Genomic DNA, 14,461 nt, shown 5'->3' with positions numbered 1-14,461 from the left:
TCAAAATACTAAGCATAGTTTCTTACAAATCAGGAACTCAAATTACTAACATTATCAAGCTAGAATATAAAATAAGAACTTCATATCTTTTTATTTTGCTGAGACATAGCTTGTGTACTGAATCAAACACAGTAGCCCTGTTCACCTCTATCCATTTTTTGAAACAGTTCTTTATACACACTTATTTCAATATATTACATACGAATAACCAAACACAACAGCTTAGAATGTTCCTAGAGTGGTTTTCTCAGTCATTTTAATATTTGAAAAGGTTACCATATTCTTTTCATCCAAGATTTCAATGTGGTAGGTTGTCTTTAGTCTGCTCAAAAGTTTCATACTTTTTAAAATCTAAATACATCTTAGTTACTAACATAACAAATTATAGTGGAATTCTATGGTATCAGTATAGTTATTTATGATTTTTTTGGTTATTCACTCGTACATATTAAATCTAAAAAACAATTTTGTTTGATATCCTTTATGTGCAAAGTTTTTAAAAACCTTAGCATCCTATGTCCAGAGTACAAAGGTCATAGTGAGCAGAGTTAATTCTTTGTTTTACTTCTTGATTTGTTGTTCTATATTTTAAGTTAAATAATTTATTTCTAAATATGAAATATGACTATATTACAAAATACTAGTCCACTAAAATACAACCAAGACAGGAAAGATTAAATATCAGTTTTGTATTACTAGATATGTAACATGAGTGCATGTGCACTGCATCAATCCTAGTTATAATATGTTAGCTATGCATGACTTGAAGGCCAGTATAATAAAACGTGTATGTATGTGTGTGTGTAAATATAAAGCATTAGGAGACTTAAGCTGCTTATACTAATTGTATTGTGTTATAATATGTAATCATTCTAGCATGAAAAAAAACATAATATATATTTATTTCATAATTTTTTACAATATTTACAAGGTTGGTCAAGTGAGACCCAACAGAGTATAGAAAATAATAAAATATAAAAGCTTTCTGAAAACAAATGTATTTGAAATGTATTTAGGAGGTTTTAGATATTATGTAAATAATATTTGAGATGTTTGGGACATAAAATAGTTTTTAATAATAACATATCAATTTGCATTACTAGACTAGTAATGAAACAGCCTATTCTCACAAACAAATGTTTAGTAGTAAAAATATTTCATTAAAAAATCTTTTTAGTATGCATGATACTTGTAATTTTTACTAATAGTCTATCACATTTTGTAAAAATACACATGCTGTATCAAAAGCTATAGTGCAAATACCTAATATGTATGGACAAACTTGTGTATACTATACTGAGCCAATAGCATAAAGGTTAATATTATGAATTATCAATATATGTAATGATGCAAAGTAGTAAAAGTATGTAAGTAACTGGTAAACACAAAACAGCTCTAAGTACAATAAGTTTATCAATTTATTATTTCAAACATCTTCAGTAGCTATAGAAGTTGCTTAATCAAAGTTGCATTTCATTATCTTCAATATAAAACATCAATATTTTAAACCAATGACTTCATAAAGAATACAAAATACACAGTATTGGTCAAATGTACAAGTCAATTTCTAAATGAAGGATGCAATCACAGTGTGCTTGTGAAGTTTCTCAGCAGCAAAGCAAGTAACATACTGCATCAAGATCTTCACACAGTATTGTTTTTCTAATCATTTAAAGCTGTAAATGACTTACAGCCCTAAAAATACATTATCTGTACTTTATTCAGATTTCTGACTTGACTGATGGATCAATTTTCTTGTCAGAAGTCATAAATCATCACACACCCTTGTACAGTCATGATGGATATGGCATCTTATTATACAACTAACCAGTTGATTCTGCCGGGTCAATTATGAGTCATTAAGCAGCTGATATAGCATCCTAGCTACTTGCAGCAATCATGTTTTGGTCAGTACTTACTGTTTTGCCTTTCAACTCTGTCTTATTTATTAAAAGAGATCCTCTGAAACTTTGCAGCCATCGTTCAAACTTTGTTATTCCAATGTACTATTCAAGTTGTGTTAAGGATTACAACAGAATTTTCTTTCTTGAATACACGAATAATGTGTTTTTATGATGCTTATATTTCCACGTCTTTGTTGCAATGCACTGTGACTTGACATGACTAACATAAATTAGTCTTGATGACCTTTGGATATTAGGTTATATGTCTAGTCCTACTGTAATGTCATTCTCAGAAAAAGTTGTTGTAAGCTAATACCCACTAGTTAGTGGTGTTCCAAGATCAGTAATTATTACCTTTTTTCATATTCTGACTGACCCTACTTGACACCCATGAAGTGATTTACAGATTACTAAATAACACGTCTACATAAAATGCATGTTTGTTATAAAAAATAGCAGTTTAGATGTGGAAAGTGAATATATGGATTATCTATTAAATTTCCTGTTAGCAAAATAATTCCACTGTAGTTTGAAATGTCAAAAAGATCATCAGAATAAAAAATTTATTGATTTTATTATTAACCATTATTATTTAACCATTAAATAAGACTTTAATATGAACAATTACTTAAAAATTTTAGGAGAAAAACACCACAAAGCCACAAATGATAAAGTCCGGTAGAATGTTTTTATAAATTGTTCAAGATGTCTAACCTCAATGGTTGGGATAAAACAGTTAACTGATGCTTTGTATATCACAGCAGTTGTTTTTTGTTTTGTTTTTTTGTTATGGTACGATTTATAATTCAATAGCATATTAACTCAATTTCATATGATATATATGGACATACACACAAACACACAAAATCACCATTTTAAGCTTCAATAACATGTTCAAAGCAGTCCAAAACCTAAATGTGAATGTATCCACATTTGTTTCCCATGATTTCTTGTGCTATTCTGAACACTTATCATCATCTCACTTTCAAGTGAGAATCATAAGTAGAGAAACATGCTTACACATATTTACAAGAAACACTGTGAAGCAAGTAAATACATAAGATGAAGAATAAATGAAGGATTTTTTTGTATCCAAAATGTTAAAAGATGTTAAGGAAAGAAACCAAAAAGCAAGTCAAACTGATTTATGTGCAACTTTCAAATCGACTCTTAGCTTGAACACTTCCAGAGCTCAGCTAACTGTAAAAAATTATGAAAATTTTATTTTAAAGGGTCTGACATTTGTTACTATTGCTGAAATCTTAAATTTACAAAGATGATCAATGTGAATATTATCAGTTAAACACTGATACCAAACATTTATGTTGATACCAAATCAAATGTACCGAAGGAATTAAGTACAGCTTCAGTAATGACCATAACTCCCAATGGATGGACACTAAATTGTTGTAAATGGTACAGAGAAGGGTAACTAGAATGATACCTGATATGGAAAAGTTGTCATATGAGGAGAGATTAAAATGTCTGAAATTATTTTCTCTCATAAAAACAAATATGAATTTTGACTAACTATGAGTCATCTTCAGCTAACACAGATTACGACATACAAGATGCCTCTGGAATAGACTGCCTTCAGATGCTGTGAAGATAGTAAAGTGAGTTCAAGAGAAAGCTTGATAGTTATGTGAAAGAAGGGATGATTAAGATTTTTTTTAAAATTAGTTTATAGGATGGGAGAGTTGAAATGGTCCAATAGGTCCCTTGTTGCCCCTAAACATTATATGTAATGTTATGTAGGCTGCTTTGCCCATACATTAAACTTAACTATACAGACAGGACTTAAAGTAAACCAGATATATAGACTATTAGGCAAGGTCCATAACATTATTGCATATTTTCACAAGAGTACTATTATTATCCACATGCTCAAATCATAACAAAAGCTACTGAAAATTCCTGAATACTGTTTTCTAATAGACTAGCTGGAGTACCCATCACTTGGATGGAAGATGTGTAAATTCATGATTAGCGAAAGGTTATCTTAAGACAAAGTTGCTCCATTATATGTAATTGGAAAAAAACAACAAATTGCCCATAAAAACAGCAAAACACATAACTTAAAATTTTTATGTATCTTGTCTTGAACCCGATGATCATTCATACCACATTTGGTGAAAATCCATTCACAGGGGGGTTGGTGTTAAAAAAACTTGCATCAAAAAAAGCAAAATGTAAAATGCAAAACTGAAAAATGTATGAACCCCCGCATGGTTCTAATGAGCCTCCATACCAACATGGGTGAAGATCCACCAAAACCCTCCAAAGTAGTTACATGGCCATATAATAGACAGTAATATTATATTTATATAAGAAAACATTACATCACATTTTTAGAACTTTGTTTTGTATTTTAGGCCTATCTTAATAATATACACTTCCATCTAGCAAAGATTTAAATTGCAACATTCAAATGGATAAAAATAAAGTTCTCCATGATGCAAAATAAAGGCAAAACAGGAAAATTGTGACCCCTAATGCAAACCTACATGCACATGATAAATATTTTGTGAAGTTGGGGATTTCACATTGTGTAATAAAGTTTTTCCAGTGTCATACATACAGGTAAGAGTTTCATTATTGTATGCTGTCACAAATAAGAATAGTAGTTATGATGAAAAATACTATGAACAACAGACTATTGTAATAATTAACCTTATGACAACAAAATGAAAAAAAAAAAAACATGCAAAAGATTTTGTGACTTTGTCAGACCAATATGTTCATAATATGGAGGATATTACAGCAGTTTTGGACCTAATATAGATAATCACTGGTGTGACAAACAGCATTCCACCATCTCATTTATCTATTCAATGGAATGTTAAATTTTGTCATTAATGCAAGTATAGGACACAGATACTTCACATGTCAAAAATGTCAATAATGCCATATTAGAAGATATTAAGAATGGATATGAATAAACTGGCATTAACAATTTTTTGCTTGAAGCAAATGCCCTAAATCCTAGATTCAAAATACTACCACAAATAGAAAAAGATACACACCACAAAGATAAAATTTTTCAATACTTAAATGTACTTCTGACAGACACGTCTATTCAGATACAGCTTCCAACTTCAGTGCTATCCACTATGAAACCTTTTGCTAGCCACTCGTTTCCAGACTCCCATCTAAACTCTTGTTTCCATGTGTTACTACTGCACTGTTTCATTCAAATTACCATGTGACAACCCTCCACCAATAAGAGTGCAACACACCATCCTAGTGTAGTCGATTCCATCTATGCTGATTGTTCAATCAATTTCAATCTATTCAAAGAATAGATGCTTTGCTAATATGAGTGCAAAAAATTCAAACAAAGTCCAGAACCAGCATTAGACTCCTGGAAAAGAAGAATCTAAGGAAAGACAAGAAAGAATTTTTTTGTGCAGCTTCAACTTGTGACTGCAGAGAATAATGTACTCCACCAAAGAGAGCTTAGCCAAGAGAAAAAAGCTTAAGATCTCCAAGATCAGATGGGATGGAAGCAAATGTACCTTTGAAATAACAGCATACCTTCTCAATAAATCCCAGTAATAAAGCAATCAAGTTGGAAGGGGAAACAATGAAGAAGAATGTGCCAATACAAAAAAGATAAAGATAGGATTATCCACTGAAAACCCCACAGGCAAACATGTAATTCAAATTACCATACTGAACTGTTCACAAACATATTTATCTTATTATTCATTATCTCACCTAATATAACTTATCTCACCCAATAGGTTGTCATTCTTATGTTTTAGTTACTAGAAAAACAAAACAAAAAATATAGTCAATTCTGGGAATGAGGCACTAGGAACATCACTAGGATTAAATGCCATACTTTGATCAATATTTAGAGATGAGAAAATAGGCTAGTTGAATTTGTGGATAATTTTAATGGGAAAATTAATCTTTTTGGAATGGATGGCTTACACTTAAACAAGGCAGAGGGTAGCAAGGGCTACTAATTCTGCTATAATGGTAGATTTAAAACTAGGACTAGACAAAGGTGAGAGCTATGATATTAATAACATAGGAAATATAACTGATAGGAAAACATGTACAACAGGCACAAAACAAACAAAATTTCAAATCTATGATTAATTGTTACTACTGTAATGCTAGGAGTAGAAGAAATAAAACTGATGAGTTCAAAGCAGTGTAAGTGATGAGTATGCATGCTCATCTATTCAACTGTCAGACACTACAGACCCCATGCTAGCTGTGGAAGGAGGATACTGTGTGCATTTATGTTTATATATAAACACCACTACTCAGCCATCAGTAACTACAGGCTCCCTTGCCTGCTGTGGGAATAGGGTATGAGAGTGATACATCACTGATGTATATAGAATGGTCATCTCAACTCTACAATCAATTTCTATGGGTAACATGCCAGCTATAAGAAGAGAGCATAATAGTAAATACACCTTCACTCAAAAAATTAGTTGCTATGGGCTATTCATAAGCTGTGGGAGTGAGATGTTTTTATTTCTTTCCAGTATTATGTGGAATTAACTTAAAAGTATGTGATCCCTTTGACTACTGAACAGGCTTTGTCTTTAGGTGGAACAATGTTGCTTACAACTCACAATATATATATATACACATACATACATACACTGTTCCACCTAAAGATGGTGATGTATGACAGTTTTACATGTGAGGTGACCCACATCACACGCAAGTGTCACTTCAGCCCTACTTCTCACCATAAAGAAGCACCTTGTTTTGATCCCAGCAGTTAGGTCTCATTTGGTGCAGATTCTTCATCATCCACTACTTCAGCAGCTGAGAAATGACAACTGACAAGGTTTTCCTGTGTTGCACTCAATTAAGAGGGTGAATGTGCCCAGAAAGGTATTTTACTGATTACAAAACCAAATTGTTAAAAGCTGGTTAGCATTAGACAGAGAAACACCTTGTTTTGATCCCAGCAGTTAGGTCTCATTTGGTGCAGATTCTTCATCATCCACTACTTCAGCAGCTGAGAAATGACAACTGACAAGGTTTTCCTGTGTTGCACTCAATTAAGAGGGTGAATGTGCCCAGAAAGGTGTTTTACTGATTACAAAACCAAATTGTTAAAAGCTGGTTAGCATTAGACAGAGAAATTGGCAAAAACACAACTCCATATGAAATAAATCTAGTTCACACCATAACAGTTAATTATGAAATTTGTTGACAAATATATATGTTTCTGAGACTACAGTTATGTTTATCATATCCCAGATGGCTTGATGAACCATGGTATTGGACAAAAGGCTTTCCTGGTTCTGGATGTGGTAAATATAACACTGTTGACATATTACAACATATTTTCCTTTGTTTTCACTTGTATTTTCTTGGAATGTTTAACACTGTTAAGTCTTTAGAAATACTTACATGAATAGGACCCCTGTTTAATTACACCTAGTTCCAGTTAGATAAGAAGCAATGAAAAATGAAAACCAAAAGTCTAATCACATATGAATAGGCTGCAATTAGAACACACCATTCATAATGATAAATAACCATGCAATTAGGATGGTGATGCAACTAAAAATCACTTTGCTTATTCAAAATAATAATTTGTGGATCTTTTTTTTTCTATCCATGATGATCTTCTTTTCCTCTATTTCAGGTGAAATGACACATGCTGTTAAGTTAGTTCTTTTGCACAGTGAAATTGCACCTATAAGTACCCATATGTTTGATCAACACTATCTAGGCTTGATCACCTACAAACAGATTTATTCTGTGCTTCACCACCTCTACAGCTATATTCATATAAAATCCCATACTTAATCCCCAGACCAAATTATATGTAATTTATGTTGAGCTGAACTTTATATTTTACTAGTCCCTGTTATGTTTAGTATTTTTCTCATTCACAACCAATGCCAAAAAGTAATGTTTATTTCCATAAACAATAATTCTATAATTTTTAGTAGATTTCAAAAAATCAATAGAGGGGAAGTTGTGGAATGGTATTAAGGTATTAATGTTTTGAGGCTTCATTCTATGTCATGTACATAATACATTTACATGTACTGCAGTCTAGGATTAAAAAATAGCTTTAATCCTAAACTGTTTTACCTAAAGATGTCTGTCACATTAAATAAATGATAGTTCAAAAAATGCCTTTGAAAGTATCCAAGTTTAAATGAGGAAGATTAGTCTCATGCAAAAATAATGATTAGTTTAATTTAATTAATTAATAAACTCCACAAATTGTCTAGTTCTAACAATTAGACTGTTCAAACAGTCATTGGGAAATGGTTGTCTTTGTATAGTAGATGGATTATGGAAAGTGTACAGAAAAGTGATTTCCTTTGTATACAATAGCCTTATCACATAGCACTTTTCAATTGAAACGATGCTGTAGGGATCTTGCTAAGATTAATTTTCATTACACATAACACATGCACACAGATACTTGAAAATAAAGATTATAGTACTATTGATATGTTTTTGATATAAAACATCAGATACAGAGACATTCTTAAGCTACCCTTTAAAAATATATTTTAAATGGAGTGAAGACTATCATTTCTAAAACTTAAAAGTTGTGTCCTTTTATTCTGTTATTACAATTAAATATATTAACAATATTTCTTATCCCAACCATTCTATATGAAACAATGGAATTGACCCAAATCATGTAGATATTAAACCATTGGTGGTAAGTAGAAATATTCAGAAATCAAAAAGTAGATAAAGCATTAGAGACAGACAGGTCTTCTCCATGGCTTTAAAAGTGAGCAAAGACCAAATATCACATATTACAACATAATGAGTTTCTGATATTAATCCTATTTTCAAAGGGGATAATAAAGAGTAACCCTGAAAATGATAATTATTAAAACGCTCGTTCTTAGAAAAGTCCATCCTCTTCTCAACAGATAACTGGCATCTTCACTTTGTTTTACCAACAGATGTTTCTTAATAATTCCCAAGCATAGATTTGTGCTAACTTCTGACTTAGTTTTCACAAGCATTTATAGGGTACAAATGAACTGCCATGTCTTTCCAGGTTTCTTATTAAAATCCTATCTAACTTTATGTTATAATAATGTTGTGTCACACATTTAATACCATGCCTGATTTGGTCCTTGGAACTCCTTCTTTGACAGGCTTTTATATAGCAGAAAAGGTGCTGAACTTTAGGAGCTATTTACATTTATATTAATGGCCAAATTCAACTAAAGTGGAAATGGGCAATCAAAAGAGGAAGTATCATACAACAAAAAGTGGAAGTAGAGTTGTGTAACTAAGAAATTTCTGAGAAACTGAGCAGTAACAGACCAACACTTGACTTATACAAGTCAGTCCTAAAACAGGCTTTCTGAAAATTATGAACTAGAATTTTTGTTCTTATATCAAGATGAAACAACTCATTAAACCTAATTATACAGTGTTTTCTCTCCATAAAAGACCTCCCACTTCAATTTTTATAACCATATTTGCAGTAATGGCAAATGCAAAATGGCATCCATATGGGTTGGTTTTTCTGTCCACTGGAAAACAAAACAAAAACCCATCCCAAATCACTCACTTCAAGAGTTCTCTCTACCCATTTCTACTTGACTCCGTACAGTCCCATAAAATGATGCATTCAGAATTCATTTCACATTATTTTGTAAGTATTCTCACAAGTAACAACCCATATTTAATTTACAACTTCTTACAGACCTTTTCTCTCTCATTAACTGACTTAAAATCTAAACTTTCTGTCCTTGAAACCTCCAATTCTAACCCACATAGATTCCACCTCTTCACTATCTTTTTTTTTTTGTCTTTAATTGTAGCAGGTTGTAGTTCATCCCTCACCATTATATAATTTACAATCTGGTGTTTTGAAATTATTTTTCTCACCATTATATAACACTCTTCCACTTCAATTAGTGCTATGAACTCATAAATTTTATTCTCAGTATTTCAAACATTAGAACAATAGCAATTAAACTTGTACTTGAATCTTCCATTTTAAATCTGGCAACTAACTTTATAACTACTATTTACCCCATTGCTTATATTAAACCTCCTATAACCATAGGAAATGGTTATAGTTATAGGAAACTATGCTAGTTTCATTTAAACTATCTTAAAGAGTGTTGTTCAAACATCTGCTTGTGCAAACTTTTGCCATAAAATTCTCTCTCATCCAAAATATCATCCCACACATTCATACAGTTCACCTGTTGTACTAAGCATGTCCTTGATAATTTTCATTTAAGCCTTGAATCATACTAAGTAATTCATTTTGGCATCCAGTCCAAGGGAATACTCCCAAAAAAGGCCACGTATATTTCTGTCTCTAAACTTCTGAAGTTGTTGTCCTTTTTAAGCAGCTTTTACGACTTATAATTTTCAATGCTGTTTTCTCCTAGAAGTACAAAAGGACAATGTTCCTTGGTACAAGTAACTAAACTATCAAGATGCTCTATAATGTCCTGTATCTTATGTCTCTACTATACAAATAACTTTATTAGTAAACTTAATTAATGAGAGTCCCTCACTCTGTTAACCACTTGGTCATGTCATTCCTCACTGCAAACAGCCAAATATTTAAATATGATTAAAAAAAACTATAAAAAATGGGAAAGTAACTATACATTATTGAATAATTAATCTAACACATTTGTTATAGTATTATAAAAGAATCTAATATTTAAATATTCATTAAATCAATGAACAATCAATCAATCAATTCTATGAACAGCAAAAACAACAAAAGGAAAACTAAAAATGATTCTCACTTAAAGATATTTTCATAATGTAAGGCAATTACATGGAATATTTTACAAATGTTTGAAATTACAATATGAACTGAAGAATTCATGTACACAATTTAAACATAAAAGAGAGGAATGAAAATCCTTTACATGATAACACAATAATAATGAGAAACAAAAATACATTTTGGCAGTCCTGACAAGTGCCATTACTAACTAAGACATTTTCTGACCAGGTGGTCAACCTCAGAATGGGTTGTATTCGTATATGGCACATGCAAAAAATTTAGAGGAGTTCAAATGAAAAAAAGTAATAAATATTTCAATTATAATTATTATCTTTTAAGTTTTTTTTTTTTTTGATGTTTAGTTTTTATGGAAGAGACAGCTTTGACAGACCAACAGGTCCTTGTTGTCAATAAATGTTAACAAAAAAAAATTTTTTCTGAAGCCAGAGAAACTTAAAATCTGATTTGACCAAAAATAAAGAGCACATTTTTTTTGTTTATTATATCTAGCTATTTTCAGATCACTGCCATAATGAATCTGTTTAAATGTTCTCAATCACAACTGCCAAATACACAGTACACCATGCTAAGCACAATGAAATGTCAGTAGGCATTCCAGTAGTTTATCACCAGTCAAAACATAGATGATTCATGTGCCTATGAAACACTAGGAATCAGGAAGTCACTAAAACACAACCCAACTATTAATATTATTAAAAAACAATTAAGAAATATGTAGTAGACAAGTTTCTTATACAGAAAATTATCGATTACGTACTGAATTCCAACCAAATTTCACATGTTCAGATAAAACACGAAAATCAAAAATATCTGTAAAAGCAAATTAGTCCTAAAATTCTCAAGTTATTCAACCAGCAAATAAATGTACTGAGTAAAGCAAAACCATATGATATTTGAATCATATTGAGACTTCACATCAGTACAATAATAATTTTGTTGAACACTGAGTATTAACAAAATACTTTAATAGCATAAATTAAATAGGTTATGTACATTATTAGTAGCTTCATTAATTCATAAAGACAACATGAAATTATAAAATTTTACTTATTAAAATGCACATTTCATAGTAAGTGAATAACATTATAACACAAGGAAACAAAATTAAAATGTTGTACTAATTTAAAATCACAAAAAATAATGAAATATAATCAAGATAAATATATTAATCTTAATGTAATGTTGATTTTAACTTCATAAACCACAGAAAAATCATATCCACTTTCCACGTGCAAAATTAACAATAAAAGGCACTAAAGAAATTTTCATATATAAAAACATAAATTCAAAACAAAAAATAATGTATGGTAATACTGCAAACTAAATTTCTGCTCCCTACACTATTCTCAACTATTGAATTGAAGTTCCTTACAACAAAGAAATGAACAAATAAAAAAGAGACTTTAGCCATTATATACAGTAAAAAAAAAAAAAGTCATACACATTTAAGATATTAACTGTAATAAAGATTATAACAGTAAAAAAATTTTAATGCAAGTTTGTAACTTCACTGTTCTACTCTTTTCCTCACCAGAATTCTATCTTGAACTGAATGCCAGATTAATTCTTTGTATTCGTATTTTCAGATGCTCAACATAAACACAGTTAAAAAATATATACTGCCAAGAAATTGCAACTATATAAATTTTGAAGTTCTTGAATTAGTCAATAAGCAGTACACAAAATTTAATTACACTGCACTGTAATTTACCAAGATGTTGCAAACAATCTTCTTCCCTTTCCTTAGATCAAAAATATATTAACCCAATAATGAGCTTTGACTAAAGTTAATTAAATCTTTTCCTCAAATTCTTACTTTTAAAGATTATGATTGTTTCTTCAATTTAGTGGAACTTGAGAGCATATAATCTAACTAGGTAAAAAATGTTTGCTCTGGAAACTTTGCAAATTTTAAAACCAATGAAGCATTTAATCAGAAAATATTCTGCTACAATGAGCTATTTTCAATTCTTGATATAAATTGTTTTTTTGATCTTATAACCTTAACACTTCATACAAGCTTTTAAATTTATCTTAAATCAAGTAAACTTTAATAAATGATTTATATAAATATTTTCAAACAAAATTTACAAACAATGAACACTGTGGTGTGATATGACTAATTTGATTCTAAAATGAATACAACTAGTAGTAAATAATGCCCGAGTTTGAAAACTGTAAATATAAAAACACTGATTTCTTAACATGTTTAACTTAAATAAATAAAAACATACATTACATATATAAATTTAATTTAGCAAACTTAAACATTAAAATAATATAAAAAACTGAACGAATTTTACTTTCAACTGCGCATTCTAACAGACCTAGTACAACAGACGTGTTTAAAACCCTTCGACAGTTCGGCATTCCAACAATACAGCGAATTCCATGTTTGCCAACTATTATAATGTTATTAGGCCTAACATTTGAACGGGATAGGCCTAGTGGAGCATAGGAGCTTAAGCCTTAGTCCTCGCCCACATTATAACCAACTGGTCTAAGAAATGAAACAGGTCTGTGAAATGAAATGAACTTTTCCTGCCTAATATAATCTAAATAGATATGTTTTGTACTTACGACTTTTGAATGCTTTCTTTTATATTCTTCAAATTGAAAAAATTATGAACTTCGAGTGTACGTTTTACACTTTCAAAAAATCAGGAACTAGTAGAAATAGTTCTTTAATTTCACCATCCTATACTTGTTGCTTACACACTCAAACCAGAAGCGTCTCGTCCTGACGCGGGTGATACCACTTGCAGCTGTTTGGGGTAGGGACCGGTGATCAACGTGAAATGCCAAGAGGGACGTGGCAAATTTTTAAAAAAGTATAATAATTAGGGTTATTCTTATCCTAACGTATATTCGTCACGAGATTTATTTATCAAATATTTTATGAGCATGGCTTTTATACCCGTTGTATTTACGCAGTTGTCTTTGAAAGAATGATTAAGTTAAACTTATTTTGTTTCTACGCCATCTATTGAAGTAAAAGCAACTATTAGAGACTTTAGCCATTATATACAATCATTCAAAAATCGAGTAAAACGTCTATACTTTTTAAAGAATATATTACTCAAGTTGTTTTTTTAAAGTATGTTTTATAATACACTTAAACATATATATTTTCACTTATTGAACTAGCTCGTTTTGATCAATATTTCACTCGTAACGCACGAAATATGCTATAAGAGCCCCACACGTATTCCTTTGTTCCGAGAAGTATTACAGGAAAACCTACTCTTAAAGGGGACAGTTATCAAAGCTTCGTTCTGCCTCTCTTTTTCTGGAAATACAAAAACGAAACTTAGTGTGCCTATGAAGTATGACTAACTTTTTCTTCTCTGCCTTGAAGTTCGTATGAAAAATATTTTAAACATATTTTCTGATAATAATTTGATTCATTAGAAATAGCTCACGTAAGTATCGGAAAAGAAAAATTACATTTTATGATTTATGAAATTGTTGGATCAATTTGATTATTAATTATTTGGCAATTCTGACATAAAATTAATTTTGTAATAAAATAGCAAGCTAATAAAGTGGAACAGGCTTTTATGATTGTATTTCTTTCTGGTAATCAAAAATTTTGACTAGGCATTACCTAATGCTAGTAATAATAGTTTTTTTTATTATATTAATTTAACTTTGGCAAAGTAATAATAATACAGGAAGCTTTAAATACATTATTTGTAACACTGCTTTTACGCTAAGAAGTGGGCATTAATAAAAAGGAGGTAAAACCATATTGTTCTCACCAGTGTTTGGTGAGAATGATAACATTAACAATACGAGCAAACCT

The 14,461-nt window shown here is 30.6% G+C and overlaps 1 protein-coding gene across 27 annotated transcripts in view; it reads right to left on the bottom strand.

Moving 5' to 3' along the window:
- Positions 1-13,840, bottom strand: part of LOC143223107 (uncharacterized) — a 59,097-nt gene extending 45,257 nt beyond the window's left edge. For 8 of the 27 annotated variants that reach the window (XM_076450560.1, XM_076450568.1, XM_076450561.1 and 5 more), the window contains exons 1-2: positions 13,237-13,811; positions 10,091-10,278 (exon numbers count right to left, since the gene is read on the bottom strand). The gene's annotated coding sequence lies outside the window, so the exon portion shown is untranslated. Of the gene's footprint in view, positions 1-10,090; positions 10,279-12,959; positions 13,174-13,236 lie in introns of those variants that run through there. The other 19 variants (XM_076450571.1, XM_076450576.1, XM_076450577.1 and 16 more) reach the window with 13 other exon arrangements.
- Between the last annotated feature and the right edge of the window lie 621 nt (positions 13,841-14,461).

The sequence above is a fragment of the Tachypleus tridentatus genome, chromosome 8 (assembly GCF_004210375.1).
Source record: "Tachypleus tridentatus isolate NWPU-2018 chromosome 8, ASM421037v1, whole genome shotgun sequence".
Classification (NCBI taxonomy): Eukaryota; Metazoa; Arthropoda; class Merostomata; order Xiphosura; family Limulidae; genus Tachypleus; species Tachypleus tridentatus.
Note: the sequence above shows the minus strand (reverse complement) of the source record. Positions and strands in the feature narration are given on the sequence as shown.